General features: G+C 33.7%; 1 long non-coding RNA gene across 1 annotated transcript; it reads right to left on the reverse strand.

The window, feature by feature from the left end:
* Nucleotides 1–15376: 15376 nt before the first annotated feature.
* On the reverse strand, nt 15377–16493 carry LOC120006574. Its single transcript, XR_005470041.1, has 2 exons — nt 15909–16493; nt 15377–15775 (listed from the first exon to the last, which is right to left on the reverse strand). It is a non-coding gene; the product is annotated as an uncharacterized LOC120006574 (long non-coding RNA).
* Nucleotides 16494–17746: the final 1253 nt, after the last annotated feature.

Consider the following 17746-nt stretch of genomic DNA (forward strand, 5'->3'; position numbering starts at 1 on the left):
ATCAAAGAAGCTACACTTCGATCTATATAGTTTCTATTGTTGTCACTTTTAGAAAACCTACTCAATCACACAAACATCTTCGTCGTTCTCTTCGGATTGCTAAGAATAGGGAAAACAAATCAAAATGGTGAAACAAAGAGTTATAAAGAGTAAGTACATTGTATTACATCTGTTGATTTAGTGTTCATGTGTTCCTAACACAAAAACCTAATTCGAAATTATATCTATTTCTTTTTGTTAAACTACATTTTATTATTGTGCTTCTTGTTGTTGCTATGGTTATATACATTCATCTATCCCTTCAATTTTCCATAAATTTACTTGATTATGTACCATATCTTCTGAGCTCTGTCTTATTATAACTGTTTCTTATACTATTTTTTGGTTTGGTTTTTATGGTTGTTTGAACAAATTCACTGTCTATTTCATCTATTAAACAACAAATTTGTTCAGTTCTGTGTTTTTTTGGGTTTATATATAATATCTCTTCCAACATAAAACCTCTATTTTATTATATTTGTCTTATTTTCTCAAAAATAAAACATCCAAGGGAAAGAAAGATACAAGAAGTTGTAAAAGAATTAGGGTTGCGTTACAACGTACAATACCAATCAAATTTGCATGCAATAAAGAGAGTGATTAATAAATTTCAACTGATGACTGAACAAAAGAATGAACTGAAGAAAATAGTTTTCTAAAATTTGTTCAAGCCGTTCATAAATGATGATGTTCTTAAAAAAATAATAAAATTAGACACCACTATTTTGAGAATCAAATATATGACAAGAAGTCCAAGACATTTGTTATTGGCCATAAAAAAAGTTATGATCAAAATAAGTGATGTATACAACTATTGTTTGGTCTGTCATCAGGTCAAGAAAAAATGAGCATTGACAACAAACCAAGAGGACGCCGAACAAGAGAAATTAGAATTCATCAAGAGAAGATTCAACAAATTAAAAAAGTTGATTGTAACAGATTTGAAGGAAGTTTATATTTCTTATTATGATGCGGCTTCAAAGAAAGATACACAACAAGTAGCAATGATCTTGTCAATTTATGCATGTCACTACCCACTGTTCCCAACTATTGTTGCACAAATATCTTGAAACTTTGTTCATTATGTGAAATACTTTGCAAACATGAGAAGATAGAATTGGCCATAAGCGATCTACAAAAGGTTAATGAAATCAATACTAAAAAATAACATAGTGTCAATGGCTGCACGATTGGTAAATAAATTCTAGCCCTACTAGTTTGACAATAACATTAATCATTCAGTAAACTTGTAAATTTGATATTTCTTTTGTTTTGTAGTATTAGTTATGTGAGCACTCAAGATTGACAAAGCCAAAGAAGAAAGATACGATCCCAAGTTTATTAAATGGGACATCTCACAACTGGATAAAGTAGTGACAAAAAAATATCTTACACGGATATCTGAAAAAGACGTTAACAATTTGATGTCCTAATGTTATATGTATTGTTTAAAAATATTATTTGTCTTGTTAAAATTGTTGGAAATTAAATGAGAGATCTATAATGTATAGCAAGACAAATAGAATACTTTACATTAAATCTAATCAGTAGCACATATGCAAGAATGTGTAATCAATATGTATCTCAAATGGACAAATATATTCATTGATTGTATATAAGACAAACTTCACCTATGAAAAACGTGTTTTGACAGAGTATAGTGTTAACAATTTTTATCATATAAAGAAATATAGAAATTGACTAAATATTACACATATAAAAACACGTATCAAATGCATAACAGATATATGAATCAGTATGCTTTAATGAAATCCATAGACCAATCACAAATGATATCCGAACATATATATATATATATATATCAAGAAGCAAGTATAGATACAATGCAAAACTAGAGGATTGTAGCAGTTATAAACTAGTTTTTAGTAAAATGAAATCAGTCTATCACATGCACCTAAATCAATTATACTAACAATGTTAAGCAACAACAGGATGTAAAATTAACAGACCAAACTATACACTGTTACCGAACACTTGAAGATAGGGGAGGATCTAGGAAATGTTATGAGAGGGGTTTGGTCTATAGGAGAGAGCAAAAAGGTTGATGGGGGTTCGGGAGCAACGAGCCTGAATTTTTTTTTTTAGAGCTATTTACAAATATTCAGCAAAAAATAGTCCAAATATATCCATATATTAATATTGGAGCTTGTGAATAGTTGGACTTATTTTGTATTAAAAAAATAGACTTATATTGAAATTTGCGTATATTTAATCAATTTTTTTCTAAAATTGAGGTTGGACTCTGGGCCTACATTGGCTCTGCCCCTGCTTGAAGACAAGAGCGAGGTACGTGAATGCGAATGTCCTTCAAGTGAATTTGCCCCAGCCACTTGGTGTCCACACTTTCCGAGCAAGCACCTCCTAAGATACAACATTCTTTTACTGCAGGTAAGTGACACTTCAATACCAGACAACTCTTTCGAACCAAGAAAATGAACGTACTCTCATATTTGTGAACAAAGAAAGAAGAAGAGAAGAATATTTTCGGGTGTGTTTCAACTCTACAATCAAGCTCTCTATTTATAGTAGAGCGTTGCAACAAAATGGTCCACAAAATCAGTAATATGGATTGATTTTCAGGACTCATTATTGACCAAATATACTAGCTCAACCACCCACTTACATTGTGGACTTATCTCAACTAATCCTTGACCATAAACAACTCATGCTTTTTGGGTGGACTTTGGTCATATTAAGCATTACTATGTATATGGGAGTTATGCATGAGATGAAAACTTGTTTTGAAATGAAGTATATTTCATTTAACTTCACGTAATGATATTTAATATCATTATTTTCCAACAAAAATATTATATGTTTTTATTGATATGTTATATGTCTCATTAAAATGTTATATGTTTTTCTCAAATGTTATCTATCTTGCTCAAATACTATATGTTTTCCTCAATGTGCAGATCAAGGAAAAAGAACTCACACTAACTGCAAATGAAATAAAGATGCTGAAAATTAATAAATTTAATTTGGAAGAAGAATCTAAACAAGAAAATGAAATTTCAGAAGAAGAAGAAGAAGAAGAAGAGGAAAAAGGAGAACAAATAGAAGAGGTAGAAGATGATGAAGAAGAAGAACGTGAAAAAGAAGATGAGGATACGGAAGAGGAAGAAAATGTTGGAAATAGGACAACTACTTATGAGGAAAATGAAGATAATAATATCAGTATGATGCAGAAGATATAGAACTTGTGAAGAAAATAGAACAAATAGAGATTATGGGAAATAAGATGAAAAAAAATTAATAATTTCAACACTACGTAATGAACTTGAAGCTGAAAAAGAGACAAAGAAGAACTTGTTGCAAAAGTGGATGTCTTTGAGCAAGATAATGAAGTGCTGAAAAAGAGAATGAGACTCTAAGACATCAAAAACACTCTTCAAATAAATAAACATATGATACAAGGCTTAAACAGATAGAAAAAAATCTTGAAAATCTTAAGCAAATTGAGTTTAAGGTCTCACAATTACTTGAAAGCTGCAAAAATGATAACGAGCAGAGATTTATTTGCTTTAACGTCACGACTTCAAAAGAAAGAAGAAAAAGATTAAAAGGCAGAACCAGAACTAAATATCAGTTTGATGATTAGATAAATAAAGCATAAGGAAAGGTAAAAAAAAGATTGGATCTTACCTACACCTATCAATTGAAGTCGAACAACGAAAATGAAAGCATTCGAAGACATCTCACCATAGCACTTACAAGCCAAAATGAAAGAATAATGCAAATCGAACACAGATTGAGTATAAAATCAATAAGAATCAAACAAGAATATATAAATCGAATAGAAAAATTACAATAAAAATCACCTTTGTGCAATAAAATCAACTTCAAATACCAAATAGATCTATAAGAGCAACTTCAACAATGATATGTAAAATAAGTTTTCAAATGTGTGCTATACATACTTCAAAAGTGGTTTACATACTCATTTACAAATTCTAACAACTCTTCATTCCAACAATGGTTCCTAAATTAACTAACTCATTTTTACCCTCTAAAAAATATACAAACTCACTCCCTCTCCTCTCTAAGTTTGTATAATATTTGAGAACTCATGTGAGGGAATGTAAATCTACATGTTGTGGTAAGAACTTTGTTGGAATGATAAAAATTAAAAATGAGTATGTATATTGACAATTATAATTTTACATTCTCATATACATCATTTGTTGGAGTTGCCCTAAGAACCAATATCTCAAACTAAATCAGAATAGAAAACCAAATCGATTGACAAATCTGTATAGAATAAGAAATCCATAAAGAAGAACAAGGAATTGAAATAATAAGATCCACTAGAGCTAATGATGTGCGAATTAAGCAAGGAGTTTCTAAAAAAATTGATTTAAGTCAAATATCTAAATAAATAGAATGAGGGTATTTTAGTCAATAAAATAAATTAATATAAATTTTTGTCCTTTATGGAATAGTGGTTCAAACTTAATGGACTTTATTGAACAAAACTTATTTCAGTGTCCTTTTTAGAACAAAATTTTTAAATGAGGGACTTATGTCTAATTTATCCTATAATTAATGACTATTTCACGCCTAATAGATTTGAGGTTAAAATCATGGTCATATTTTTAGTATCTGTAACATTACTCAAATGGGCAAGTCCGACACTTCTTTGGGTCGTTCAAACTAAAAGTCTACTAGTAAATGTTCGGCAACTAGCCAACTATAACAAAGAAAAAAGCTCAATGCATCAAGCAATCCAAGAATGTCTCGACCCACTAGGATAAATAAACAACTTGCAAGGGATGCACACTTGATAATATGTAGAAGATCGGATAAGATTAGAGCATCCACAGTAGTATAATATAATACAGCACTTCAAAATTATTCTCTTTCTTCTCCTCTCTCCTATGTGGCACAATTTAATTGGATGAATGAGTCCCATAATAAATACTATTCATCAACACTCCATAAATTCCAACACTCTATATTCATTTTCTCTATTTTCTCTCTCTTCCTTTTCATCATCTCTCTCTTCTTTTTCATATTCTCTCTCTTTATTTTCATCACCTCTCTCTTCCTTTTAATCTTCTCTTTCTTCATTTTCATCACATTTCTCTTCATTTTCATCATCTCTCTCTTCACTATTCATCAACTATATATATACTCCAACTCTCAAGTATCATTTTTCCACAACTAAAATTTCAAGTGTCATTTTTCACCCATTGTGTGCATGTAGCGCTATATTTATCAAAAAAATAACATTTCAAGTACTTGAAATACACTCAATTATATCCATTGTGAGAGTATAGCACTATATTTATCCAAAAAGTATTGTTAACAATGTTAAATATAACACCATTGTGGATGCTCTTACGATGTGAAGAAGATCCTACCAGATTATCATGTAAAATATTATTAGGCATTGTGGGCAATAGGTGGACCCACCTAGATTTAGTGCAATTGACCAAATCCAACCAGAGAGGGTTGTTACGCAGATGGTCAAACGGGGACTGAAATACATGGATGTGAGGGTACCACGTGAACTTGGCAACTAGAATATGCATGACATTATATGTTTTTATTATGTAATAAAAATAAAAAAATTACAATTAATTATCATTGAGCTTAAAGTACTTTGAGAACAAAATTTACTTTATCCCGTTGATTGTTGGAACTTTTTGTTATGTATTCTTTGACCACAAATACTATATTTGTATTGCAATCAACCTTCTCTCGTATCCATTTTATTAGTCAATCGTGTTGATGTTGAACGACTATTTTCTAATCGACGATTTTCTAGATCGACAATCACTAATGGTTTATTTTGTATTTGAACCACTCTAGTTCATCTGGTATTAGATAGAAAGCCTCGTACACCCATAGTGTAAAATATAACTCCATCAGTTGAGCATATTCAGTATTGTTGGCAGAACAATAAAACATGTGAACATGGATGATGATACAAATGCTACATATTGTATGTACAACTTTTTTGTTCAGGTTGTTTTCCAACACTTACTGCATGACTCTTTGCACCACATTCATTATTTTCTGTTCCCAAAGTCCTATTGGGGTGATACTGTTTTTATAGCAGCATACCTTATCAAAGGAATGCATCTCCAGACTTTGAATTTTTGAACTCCTCACAAGTTCCTCCATGATTGAACCTCTAAATTGAGGTTTCAATCTCCTTTAATAGGGTGTTCCATGATAAAGGCTTCAGCAGTCAAGTCCTAAAGCTGCGCTCAAGAAATCCCTAACAGATGATAAGTTGTCCGGACACCCAAAACTTATCGTCCGGACAGCAACCCCGCGCCCACCAATGCTCACATGTGCAAAGATGCAACTTCTAAAGCATAACAATGGTTTTTTTGGCATGCTTCCGCACCCATGATTGCGCCAACGTCAGAAGGCCGCCCAGACACCCTTTGTAGGTCATCTAGACAAGAAGATCAGGTAGAAATCTCAGACTTACTAAAGGCTATCCGGACACTTCCTATGGTCCTGTGGGCCGTCCAGACAGGTGTCAAGATGAAACAATATCAAATTGTGCCTTATGAGACTTCAAGAAATATAAATCATCTATTATTAAATTTAAATTGACTTTCTAACCAAATTCTTGTTCAATATAAAGTACCATGCAATCACTAAAAAATTCATTATCTATTTGTTGCAAAGTGTTGTTTTAACATGCTTCATAACTGAAAGTATTTGTTCTGTAGTCGCCATGGAAATAGAAGAAGAGTTAAAATCGTAATCTATATCACATTAGAAAGAAACAAGGAAAATGTCATCCTTGCCTCCATTGTAAATGGAGAATTTTAATCCTTATTTGTCTTCTCCTACTTAAAATAGAGGAAGATTTTCAAGATAAAAAAAAAATCACAAAACTCACCCTTTAAACATTAAGATCGCACTATATATTGAGTTAAAATATATAATTAAATTATAATTATTTTTGTTAATCTCATGAATTCAAAATGTCACCATGACATCATGAGAAGTAATAATTCATTTCGATATAAGATAAGATGGACCTAGTGTATATTGAGAATCTTGAAGATGGGTTCCATGGACCAACCAAACCTGAAGGCAAACACCCATTGACTCCCTTCCACTAAAAACTAAAACGGAAATGGAAACCTCATTCCTTAATTTCATATCCAAAAATCACTAAAAATTATCGTTTAGTGCAGCCTAGTGCTAAATCCCCCCACGCATGGAACACTTGGTTTAACGGTTAATTTACTATATCAATAGATTGACTTATTGAAATTGATAAATTCTGCCCGAATAATAAAATTGAAACAAATTAAACTTTAGGTAATTAAATTTACACAATTTCACTTCTAACCAAATTAAAAGACGAACAATCTTTCAATCACATAAGGTTGTATTAACGAGATTTTTAGACAAAGCCATTTCACACGTGAACCCCGTCTCCCCACACTTAACTCACCCGATTTGACCACACGATATGTATGGCCCACCAAAAAGTCCATAATAAAAGAACCCCATAAAAGTATATCAAAATCTGTGGTCCAGATTCAAAACCCACTCGTTCCCCCTTCAACAATTCTTCGCCCTACAACAATCGTCCATCTCGATGGATGGACGGACACAACCCAATTGGCGGCTTGCTTGTAATGCCACGTAAGCATCAAGTTTTTGTTTTTTGTTTTTTGTGGGCTCCACTTGGCGGAGTTTTAGTAGCTTCTACCACAAGCTCGGATAAGCCAAAATCTGGCACCTTCCCGAACAAGCCACTTCATTTCTCCTACTATAAATTTGCAAAATCCACCCCAATCTTTTTATACAGATTTAAAAAGACTCAATCACTTTATATTCATGGAGATGGAAGATGAGGGATGTAGGACACCAGTTCGCAGCGGCAAGTGTCAGATTCCGACGGTGTTAAAGTGTCCCGCCGCACCAATGAAGAAGCCCATGAAGTACTTGAGGCACGCAGAGCCACCAAAGAACGGCTATTTCCGGCCACCGGAACTTGAAGATTTCTTCGCTATTGCGCTGAGAAGAGGAGCTTGTGCTTAAATTGATGGATACTCAAATGATCTAATTTGGTAGATTATGGTTTTTTTTTTTCTTGAATATTTCGGATTTAATTAGTTAGGGTAACTCAGGTCTAGTATAGAATATTGATGGTAAGCTTTTAAACTTTCTGTGGCATTGATAACTAATTTTGTTGTTATAGATCCATGTACAAATATCTGAATCAACTAAGGAACGAGTCTTCAACAAAATGTATGAATTGATAATTTGATTGTATACAAGTGATATGGGGTGGTAAATGCCTAAATGGTTAGACCTATAGTTTTTCAAATCGAACCGTACATCAAATTGTGTATCGGTTAAAAGTTCAATGTTTTCGAGATTCAATTGATATATTTTTTAATGATTGTAAAGAGGACAGTATAGTGCAAGACATTTGTTACCCATTGAACATTCCAACATATTCTTAAAGCTCAAAAGCCTACAACTCTCAAAAGCCCAACTGCCCAACGAAGCTAAATAGCATCCGACATATCAACACTAGCTTTATTTTTTATTTTTTTTGTTTTTCAGTGATAAAAAAGGCTTTTCATTTTGGATTTTCCTTCAAAACTTCCAAGCAATTGGTATAATGAAATGGCTTGTCCATATCGAAGGCGTATAGTTTCAGTCTCTAGAGTCTCATTGAACTGAAAAAACATACATAATAGTTGTTGCAAAATTTATACTAATATTGGGAATAATACCAAATTAAATATGACATTATGCTTACTCTTCCTTGCTCAATTTGACCACTTTGATTTAGCCTTTGAATCTTGCTTAAATATCCAACTAAAATACAACTTTACATACAACTCCGGTTGGACTTGAAAATTTTTATGTTTGGGTGGTATTTTGGCAGTTACGAGTTTTGCAACCTCATTTACAGCATGGGTTAGAGATGCTCTTACAGTTGGGGTTTAGCTTCCAATGTGATTTATAATGATTTCAGCCCAATTAGTCAAAAGGGCCCAATAGCATACTTCAATTGCCAGAGCGTGGCCCACGAATTCAATTGGATTAATAATGAGCTTATGCGTTCCAAAGGCCCAGTATCGGCCTGGTAGGTTTCAGCCAAGTTAAGATTAGGGACATTGAGAGGCCGGTACTCTCTATTGAACTTTTAGACATCTAGATTCAATAAAAAAAACTCATGGACATAAAAGTACTTATAAAATAGTCAATTATGACTTTACCCTTTCGGTTATGATATGCATACATAATATTGGTATACATAAGGATACATAATGACATGGCTTGCCATGTAGGATGCTGACTAGACAAATTCAAAATTCAAAAATTTAAAATCAAACCCTTAAAATAGCTCTTTTATCTCTCTTTGGACTCCAATATTTTTTTTTCTCTCTCATCATTCTCTCCCTCTCCTCCCTCACGACTTCTCTCTTCCTCTCTCATGGCCAACACCAGATCTCCACCGTCCAGCCACCAATCCGACCACCACTGCTGTCAAAAGAAGCGCCCGGCTCCCACAAGCAAAGCCCAGCCACCACTTGTCGTCATCCGACACTGGTTTTGCCAGAAATCCACCTTGAAGCCGCGGGTTTTAACCGGATAAAAAACACCGATCCGACGAATTCCGGTGTCAGTTTGACAACCCGACACCACCAATGAACTCCGTTAGGTGAGGAGCACCTAGCCCAGCCTTTTGTCGACCAAAACGGTCACCGGAAAATGGAGACCCACTTCAAAGGTATGCTCTAGTTCGTTATTACATTGTCAGTTCAAAGTGTAATACAATTGAAGTATGCACAATATAATTAATTTGTTTGTAGGCCTTGCAATATTGCATAGTATATTCCCGATAGTGTAAATTTTGCACAATGCAGTTGCTAAATACATTGACAGTATGAAAGTATGAAAGTGTATTTGATTATTTTGGCTTGCTGTGTTCAAGATCCCAGTGATTACACTTTGCTATTTTGGTAGTATACTTGTTCGTATTATTTATGTATGTTGTGATTTCTGATAGTGTATTTCTCCCAATTTGTTTACCCCAGTGGGTTATTACACAATGAAATCTGGCAATGTATTTAGCACAGCAGGTTATTACACCATGCATTTTGTAGTGTATTTAGCCCAGTGTGTTAGTACGCTATTTGTGCACAATATAATTATCCCAAAGATTGTTGGGTATTGTCTAAAAAACATAGCAACCTTGATAGATACATCAAATTATACGCTCTTTTTAGACACTGCAGAAATTGGGATGTAATCATTGGGGTCTCGGGCAATGCATATTGTATTTGGAACATTGTAAATTATGCACAATGCACTCGTTCAATACACTGACATTTTGATATGTAATTGTTTTTCGAATGCATTTTTTGTATTTCGATACCATATCATTTTGCACAACCTAATTTGTTTGTTGAAGGTCGTCATGCACTAATGCGTAATGTAATTGACCTTTCTTTTTCATAATGGTCAAAACCAAAGACACAAAAAAGAAACTCATCTCATTGCAATATTGGTATAATATGCAAGGGCTAACACCACTAGTTTGCTTGAAGAACAAACATAAAAGAAGTTTGCGAAAGACACCTTTTTGGAATTTGTTCAAGGTGTTCATCGACAAGAAACACGTGGAAATTACACCTCGAGGATTTTATTTTTGTTGACATGGATTGTATTGAAAAGTGTCAAATACGTTGTCAATTTTTCTAAATACACTGGTAGTTCATTAACAAATGAGTAATAAATACTTTATCGAAAGACAATGTAATAAAGCATTGCCATGAACAACTACATTAAATACCCTGTTAATTCGTAATGCATTAACGTATGATATACAAAGACACTATAAAAACATAATATAATAAGACACTGCCATTGACAGTTATGTTAAATACCTTGTTAATTCGTAATGCATTAACATGGGTGATGAGAGATGATGATAGAGAACATGAAAGCTGGAGAGAGATGAGGAGATGACAAGAAAACTGGAGAGAGAAGGAAGATGTACAAAAAAGCTGCAACAAAACTAAACAAATTTTACAAAAATCGAAAAAGAGAGAAGGAGAGCGACCAAGGAGAGAGAAGCGGGAAATCTCTTTTGCTTCTTTGGGTTTGTGTCAAAAAATCTATGTGGCATGCCTAGTTGGCATGTCACATAGATTATGTATCTTATGAACTCAAAAATTATGTATGTATCTATGTCATTTTCCTTACCCTTTAGTTTAAGTTGGACCGCTTGCTTTAGTACTTCCATCTTTCGTGGACGGAAGCTTTCTTTCTTTCTTTTTTTTTAATTCAAAAATGCGTTAATAAATAACTAAAGACAGAAGCTTTCTTTTCTTTTAATTAATTAAACATTTAAATGCATTTAGATGATTTCAATTATAGTGTTTCTATTTTTTCTTGCTTTCATCCGTGGCCGTTTTGGGGTGGGGCAACACGGGCGGCTGTCCCGAGCCCCCAAATCCCTAAGGTCCACAAATTTTTTAAAAAAATTAATTTTATAGTAGTTTAAACTTTAAACACAAAAAATCAACCAAAAAAAATTAATAATTCCCAACATATTTCAACTAAAAAACCAATAAATAAAATAAATAAAAAAGAAAATATGACCCCTTTTGTAGAGTTCGACTGAGACCCCCGTAGACTCAAATACGTCACTGGCTTTCATTTAGTTATAGATGTTGGGTATAGAATTTTCGTTCAGGATTTTCTTGAGTTTATGAGTATTTGATTTGAAACAATCAACCAAGTTCTATCAAATCATTCAGATATGTTCATGTTACGGTTTTACAGTAACATGATAAATAAAACCCTTGTTATATTTCTTATTGAAGCAAATGACCTTAAAAAAATACTCGATCTATAGTACATGGTTCTACATTACAATGCCAATACATTAACATGATAATGTATGTCAATATTAGTCTAATATTATCTTTTACAATAGTAACATGATGATGTTACTGTTTGAAATAGTAACATAGAAACAGTAACATGAAAGAAAAAGTCTCAAATCCAGACGATTTTGACTAAAGTTCGCTACATCACCATCGCCGTTAGACTTCCCTCACTGAGATGCACAATGCACAGTAAGATTTTGTCCAAAATGACCACTAGAAAGGGAGACTCGAAGCTGGTACGTTTTGCTCGTGTAATGTAATGTTACTGTTTCAAACAGTGACATTGAAACGGTAACATACGATCTCAGATTTTTATGATCTCAGATCTGAACTGAGATTACAATCTCAGATCTCATATTAAAATCTCAGATATCATATTACATCTCAGATCTAATAAGAAAGGATAATAAAAAAATGAAGGATAATAAAAAAAATGAAGAAGATGATTGTGGAGGTTTTCATGTTATTAGTTTGCAACTATCAATAACAATTCTGCATGATTGCTAAGAATTTTGTCGAAATCATGTAAATATATTTAACAATTAACTGCCCGAAGCCAATGTATGAGCCAACCAAAAGCAACAAGGCCTTGGGACAATCTTGTGTATCACGCTCAAATACGATGATACAATAATAATTCCTGAACCAAAACTCAAATTCGAAACTTATAAAATCACAAAGAAACAATTTGACTTCGATATAACCTAAGATTACGCATACATCGAGAAACCAAGCAATCCGATTAACAACCACAAACCATCAGCATACAGCCCCTACCTAGTCCTCCACGAACAACGAATAAGTATGAAGGATCAACGGCATCGATCCTTACACAACCCAAATATCGGGATATGAATTTCAAAGCCTCGATGCTCCATTGCTTTGCAGATTGAAGATCGGGATCCGTTTTCAACTTTTTGCCGAGCACCATGGCCTGGGCTCGTTACTCGAGCGAAGGTATAAACGTGTGTGAATACTAAGAGTTATTTTGAGGAATGACAATTTTGGGATTATGTAATTGTTAAAAGTTAAAGCAGGTACTCATGTGGAAATGAGGTATTTATATGGAGAAGAAAATTTTTGTTTGATTTATGTGTTCAACATTTATCAAGTGGGTATTAAAATAACATTTTCCGTTAAGATTAACTTGCAGTAAATTTAAGCCTATACAATATTGTCCTTTGGAAACAAATGGGCCCATGACCTGACCGATTGAACAGAAACAGAATCTGGTTGAGGTCCCATTATTTGATCTCAAAGTCCCCTTGAAGTGATTGTTGACATGCCCAATCTCAAGGCCGTTTGAATTATTCTACCACAATAGAATAGTCAATACTCAATAGGAGGAGGAGGAGAAGGCATATCTGGATCGATACTACCCTCCGTATTAAATTAAATTATTAATGGTGTCATATGTAGCAGTGCATTTTTTCTTGTACGGCCACTTGAAAGTGTTTTGGTCATCCCCTTTAATTACACATGTTGTTGGATTAGGTGGGTTTATATTCTTTTTGGTATTGAGTTTTCTCTCTCTATTGGCGAGATGAACATCTATGTGGGAGAGTGACTCTTCCGAGATGATTGCTACGATTAATGGTTTGGATTTTTCTTTGCATCCTTGTGGGGTTGTCCTTCAAGATATTCAGACTCGATTTAGGCTCTTTCATAGCTGCGTGTTAATTTGTCCATATTAAGAGATCTGCAAATTCTATGGCTCATCATTTAGCAAAGTTAGCTCTTTCATCTTTTGAAGATGTTTTTGTGATTGAGGAGTGTCCTCCTTCAATGCTCTACCTTATATAGCATCTAATTATCTTGAATGAAACTATCTTTTCTTCTTAAAAAAAAGTCCTACATCGATTAGGTGAGAGCCGACCATATGGTTTATGAGTTTTAACCCAATTCCTTTCAATAGTTGAGGCAATTTTTAAAAAGGCAAAATCACACAAACTTTGGGTGAAAAGCGTGGACAAGAAAAGGTTTTCATGGAAATTAGAGATTTGACCTTCTCACACAATAATAATATTGTCCGCTCTGAGTTTTTGATTTACTGTGGATACGTCGAATTACTCACGGATTTGTCCTATTATAAGGTCTTATTATATGAGAGACATTTGAGCTTTTCTTATAAACAATATCGCTTGGTACTCTTCAACCGATGTGAGCTTACTCGTCTTGACACTCTCGTACATTTATTGGGATTGACATAACACGCAAATAGCTTTTGATATGATAAATTTTGTACTTAATCAATACAACAATTGATGAAGTGATACAATATGCAATTTAAGGCAATACAGAATTGTTTTAAATTACAGATACAAATGTCAAATGGGAAAAAAATAAAAATGACATAAAATTATAATTATAGAATTGTGTCAAATTAGAGGTACAAATGTCAAATGGGAAAAAATAAAAATGACATAAAATTATAATTACAGAATTGTGCCAAATTAGAGGCACGAATGTCAAATGGGAAAAACTAAAAATGACATAAAAATATAATGTGGGTTATACAGTTCCTCACACTTGTATTTGGTCTTTTCAGACTCAACAGTAGGCAGATAGAGACATGTTCAATTGTAATAAGACATTGTTAGCTCCGATACCATGTTATAAAATTCATCCAAATACTACAAACCAATATTATCCGTTCCGGATACGGACTCACACGACTCTATTCTTCTGGCTATTGCCTAATCTACTTAAATTTTGAAAAGGCCTTGGTGAAGATTGGAGGTTTGCTGATGCTGGTTTAGATTCTTCGCTGATGATTGTTCCCTGCTGATGGTCCTCTGGTGTTGGACTTCGATTTGCATTGTTCTCAGTTGTTTGAGATTAGAAGCTCCCTTCGCCTTCCTATTCTCAAGGTCGTCTGTCTGCGACTTTCTTGGCATCTTGCTCGTTTTTCTTTGTTGCTTGGGAAACTCCTTTGATTGGGCTTCTTGTTTTGTTCTGCACGGGTTCTGTAGTGGTCGATCTTTGCCTTTTGTCTTGGGTGTTTTGGTTTGGTTGTTTCTGGGCTTGGGATATCATATCCCTTTCCACATGACACTAATATATTGGAATGTTCAAATTCCAAACTGAACTGTATGATATCAAATCATTAAGAGAAAAGAAGTAGAAATTGCATAGCCATTCAGATCATCCATGATAGATTAATTTCAACCTAGCTACATACCCAAATAACATATGTGTAAATGATTATTATGTTTTAAGAAACCCAAAAATAGCAGTAAAAAACGAACTAAACAAAGTTTAAGACTTTAAGCATGAACATATATTAGAATTTATATATGTATGCCATGCGACAATAATATCCGAGTAGCTAGAAAACCTTCTAGCTCCTCTTTCCCTGTCTTTATGACCAACAAATAAAAGAAAAAGGGAAAGAAGAGAAGCATAAGTAATACTAATTGTGAACAAAATATCTTCCCATTTAAAGCCCTATAGTAAAATCAAAACATGTCTAAAGACCCAGAACAAGCAAAAACTCCAATGATCAACCATTTGGTGTAGGATTGCAGAGAGAATGACTGTTTGGCACACCATAGCAAGATGGCAATCAAGATCTACAGAGAAGTACTAAGAAAAAGTAAAGAAAACCCCCAAGTGACCAATAAATATTAAAAGCATCCCCAAGCTTTATCTTGTAGTTCAATAGAGTTGTAGCTTCAAAGTACAGACAAACATACCTACTGTATAACGTCTGAACCCCAGATGTTCACACACAGTTCAAAAAATCACTAAAATGCCATCATCACCACCAAAAGTAAAAGTTTCTGCTTCATCGTCAGTCTCCCGGAGCAGATACTGTTCTGAAAGATGGATACAGAGATCACACACCTTAATACAAAAAATTAACCAATAAAACTGAAACAGTACAATCAAGATTTATTTAAAAAGGAGAGGGTTTTGTTTTTTAATAGAAAATGAAATCAATGAATTTACCTTGAGCATTTGGAGCTGCTAGGGAACCATAACAAGAGCGCCATCTTCGAACAATTGAATAAATCTCTCAAGAAACTTAAAAAAAAAGCCATTTATTGCCGCTGCAGCATCATCAAGATTCTCATATATCATCAAAGAGGGATACCCAGATTTGGAAACCCTAAAGGGATTTGTGAATCTTGAAGATGCTGCATCTGCAAACAACGACTGCTGAGCTGCTTTAAATAATCAGATCTCCACAATCATCATGGAGAAAAAGAGAGGAATCATGGTTTCATTAATTGGTCACAAAGGGAACCCTAACCCTAATCCTAACCCTAAAATCTAAAAAAATACATACCCATCAAGAAAAAAAAAAGAAAGTGAAACAAGAAAGAACATATATGTAGATGAGAATTAAAAAGCAGAAGATACTCAAACACACAAGACTTGATCAACCAAAGAGAAGAAAGAAGTACAATTCAAGAGATGAATATGCAAAATCAAAGAGATCAAGGGGGTATAAATATACGTACAAGATTAGAGAGAGGGAGAGGGAGAGTGAGTGACGAATAATGAATAAGAGAGAGAGGGAGATTGGTTGGTGCCAAGAGATTTGCCAGATGAGAGAGAGAGAGAGAGAGAGAGAAACTATGTGTGTGTGAAGGGGGTGCGTGTGTAGATACAACAGTTAGACATCGTAATCTTAAGTACCAAATTTATCAATATCTTTAAAATTACTCTGTGAGTGAGTCACTTTCCCTTGCAGAGTGTGAACCATAAATGTATCATTTAACCAGTAATAGTGCCATTTAGGTTCAAGGATAAATATCTGTTTTCGTCCTCAACAAGCATATTTGTTCAAGTGGTTAGGGGTGTAGGGCCTGTGAGTCCCCTTTCTCTATGTTCTGATCATCCAAGGAATTCAATTTAAGGTTGCTTGTTTTGATCCCTCATTTGTTTTTTTTTTCATTGAGAGTGAGCTTTCCCAACTCCCAAGCACACGCATAGGCATTTTTCAACTCAGTCAAAGAAAACATTTTACAGTTCTATCAGACTACCACCCAAAATATGAAAATGTGTCAACAGTTTTAAAGTTTTGCTTAATCAAAGTAATCGTTAACACAATTTCCCACTTAAATTAAACCAAATTTTAATGTTTTTTCGTTCTTAAAAATATTTTGACGGTGGACTTGTAAATGATTATCTTTTGAAGGCTGAAAAGGTTATTTAGTCCCCCAAGGTTGGCCTAAGTTGTAAAGGGCTCTGGTCGTTAAGCAAGGTGTTGGGTTCGAGTCCTTGGGAATGCAGAAAACCTTCTTGGGAGAGGTCCTCACCTTTGGCGCTCTACCATACCTTGGAGGATTAGTCTCAGACTTGCCTGGGGATATATTTGGGAAACCAAAAAAAAAAAAAAAGTTATTTAGTCCCTAATTAAAGTGTACTAGTGATTACACAACCCCCAACAATTGAATTATTTTTCACCTTGGTGACATGACTACAACTTTATTTGTGAATTTTGTTTTTCCTTTTGTGATTGAGTACCACTTACTGACATAATTGAAGTATAGTAGTATAAACGATAAGTACATCTATTTTCACTAGGGGCGGATTCAGTCTCCCAAGCACATGGGATCGGGTTTATATAGGAAGCGAAAAAATTATTTATAGGGATCTGGGGGCGGAACCCTCAGAAATTTTTTTGGGTTATTTATTTATTATGTCTTCAAAAGTATGAAAAAAATACTAAAAATCAAAATGTTATAGGACAAAAGTAACTAATAATTGAAAATTGATATATATATGTTGTAGATAATTTTTTTTTATATTTTGAACTTGAATTATCAAATTTCTTTATA

Source organism: Tripterygium wilfordii, chromosome 9 (assembly GCF_013401445.1).
Source record: "Tripterygium wilfordii isolate XIE 37 chromosome 9, ASM1340144v1, whole genome shotgun sequence".
Taxonomy (NCBI): Eukaryota; Viridiplantae; Streptophyta; class Magnoliopsida; order Celastrales; family Celastraceae; genus Tripterygium; species Tripterygium wilfordii.